Genomic DNA, 2,826 nt, shown 5'->3' with positions numbered 1-2,826 from the left:
GTCTAGATAAATGACTGATATTATGTTCAAATAAAAATCAATGTAAAATATGCATCTTAAAAATACTTCTGCAAATTAGCAAAAAAATCTGCATTTGGTTTGCAACTTTTAAAATAAATATTTCCGAAGATATGGGATTAAATAAAATTCAAAATTACATTTGAAAACCATTTTGAGTTTTGAGGAGTTGCCCTAACTTGTGTAAAACGGACACAAACTGATCCAGATTCATTTAGGAGCAGGTGATCTGTTTGGTGACTCATCCACAGGCCCATATATCTACAGTTATTGAGCCTGCCATCCAAACTTTACACAACCGCTGAATGGATTTCTAATAAACTGCATCTGTTTGATTTGAACAAAGCAATTTTAAAAGCCACCATTCTTCATGCAGTTACAGGAAGATGGGTCCCATTTGTGCACCGGCTTTGATTGTGCAGCACAGTGGCTGCACTGTCAGAGGCACTCCTAACACATTTTTCACTGCGGCATTTTGTGCCAATTGAGAGCTTTTCCATATGTCACAGGATGATTAATTCCAATCAAAAGCAAACATCATCTCTTTGCTGGTGGCATTAAGTGAGGTGCTCTTTGGAACAGCTTCGCTTTACAGTTTTCCCTTTGAGCCGTCCTCTTTTTGCGCGCATGTCAGCCCATTCTGCTGCAGGGACACATGTGTGTTTACAGTCCGCTGAAAAGGTATTGAGTGCTGTCTTTTTTAATGACTGCATTCATCAGTCTAAGCTTTCAGTCTTTTGAAATACAACTGGACAGCTTTCAATGCAAGGTGTTTAATTGTCTGCTCTCTAAGTGCCCTCTTGGTATTTTATTGAACTAATTTATTATTATGGAAAAACCTTTGAGTGTATAAAAGGCATCAGTTTGAAACTGTCATCTGAACCTTGTTCACTTATTGTGATAAAATAATGAATGATATGGGAGCATTAAAGCCAAAAGAGGTCAAACCTTCATCAGGAAGCCACTGCGCATACCGTAGAGTTGTACATTTCTATCTTCACCAGTCCTGTATATAGACCGCCTGGAGTGATCAATAATCTGTGAAGCGAAGGAAGAGACAATTTAAAGCTACAGAGATTAAAGCTGAACACCCAATAGAAGACTTTTTTTTTCCAATAGCAATGAATAAGTTATTGTGTGTGACAGTTTTTTTAAACTGCTTGCTTAGCTTTGCTGCTGTGGGCTCAACATAAGGACATAAAGATTTGCAACCACAGCTGCATGTTTGCACAAAAATCAAATTCCATTATATATTAAATTAAGGGCTGCACGGTGGCGCAGTGGTTAGCGCTCTCGCCTCACAGCGAGAAGGCCCCGGTTCGGCTCCCGGCTGGGACCTTTCTGTGTGGAGTTTGCATGTTCTCCCCGTGCATGCGTGGGTTTTCACCGGGGACTCCGGCTTCCTCCCACCGTCCAAAAACATGCTTCATAGGTTCATTGGTGACTGTAAATTGCCCCTAGGTGTGAATGTGAGAGTGGATGTGTGTGTGATTGAGGCCCTGCGACAGACTGGCGTCCTGTCCAGGTTGTACCCCGCCTTCGCCCATCAGTAGCCGGGATAGGCTCCGGCACCCCCGCGACCCCTAAAGGGAAGAAGCGGTCAAGAAAATGGATGGATGGATATTAAATTAATCAGCCCAAACAAAATTCTGATTCAGCTGATGCCATTATTCCATGCAGGAAGGGAGGAAGGAGATAGTCGACGAGCACTCCCAAATTGGCTCCACTGTGTGGAGATACACCTCAGCACTACGGGACAGCACCTCCTTCATTTGCAAAAATGTCTTACAAGTGTCTTGAGTTGTCTGAGTTTTTGTGACGAACCGGAAGTGTCACGTGACTGAAAAAAATCTGCGAATGTGTGAAACCGCAAATGAAGAAACGCAAATTCACAGGGGAACTCTGAACATTTCTGTCAGCCATGTTAACAATGGAATTCACCTTAAAGTCTGCGACGGGGCGGGACGGCAGGAAGCCATCTGCTCTTGGATTGGAAGGTTTGATTTGTAGACATCCAATCACTACGGAGCCCCTAAAGGAACATCAAAATAAAAAAATAAATGAAGTGAAAAAAAAATTCTCGAAAGAAAAAATTCTGTTTCCTTTTTGGTTCTAACCAGTTTGTATCTGGTGCTAACCAGATAGTATCTGGTGCTAACCAGATAGTATCTAGTCTGTCAGCCAGAAATACTTCAACTTAAAGTTCCCTTTAGGGGTTCTGCAAATCATAAAGAGGTATAAAGACAGGGACATAATTCGCAACTTCATCTTCAGAAGCTCGGGCATATTTTTTTGACATCCGCAAAAAAAAAAAAAAAAAAGCTTGACAAAAAATGTTTAAATTATTTCAGAAATACAAAATAATTTTTACACATTTGTAAACCTACATTTTTTTGGGCAGATTTATTTTTTCTTTCTGATTACTATCTGGTGCGCACCAGTCACTATCTCTTTTTTTCTAAAAAAAAAAAAGTGTTTTTTTGGGGTCACTTTCTGGTGCACACCAGATAGTAATCAGATTTTTTTAAAGATGTATAAAGATAGGGACATAATATGCAACCCCAAATTCAGGAGCTTGTGCTTACTGTAGTTTTCTGCTTCGCATCTGCAGGAAAAAAAAAAGTAGAAATTATTTCACAAATGCAAATCCTTTTTACTCATTTGCAAACCAACATTTTTTGGGCAGATTTATTTATTTATTTATACATTATGATTTAACATGCATTTGAATTTGCAAATCTTTATTTTGAGCACATATGTTGCTTCACTTCTCCAGAGAAACCTACGCCATCTCACACACAACAGCAG

At 39.7% G+C, this 2,826-nt stretch overlaps 1 long non-coding RNA gene across 1 annotated transcript in view; it reads right to left on the bottom strand.

The window, feature by feature from the left end:
- Positions 1–2,713: 2,713 nt before the first annotated feature.
- The window catches only part of LOC118600223, a 675-nt gene continuing 562 nt past the window's right edge, over positions 2,714–2,826 (bottom strand). Inside the window, exon 2 of the long non-coding RNA XR_004949817.1 lies at positions 2,714–2,800. This is a non-coding gene — a long non-coding RNA (uncharacterized LOC118600223). The remainder of the gene's footprint in view (positions 2,801–2,826) is intronic.

This window comes from Oryzias melastigma, linkage group LG20 (assembly GCF_002922805.2).
Source record: "Oryzias melastigma strain HK-1 linkage group LG20, ASM292280v2, whole genome shotgun sequence".
Classification (NCBI taxonomy): Eukaryota; Metazoa; Chordata; class Actinopteri; order Beloniformes; family Adrianichthyidae; genus Oryzias; species Oryzias melastigma.
Note: the sequence above shows the minus strand (reverse complement) of the source record. Positions and strands in the feature narration are given on the sequence as shown.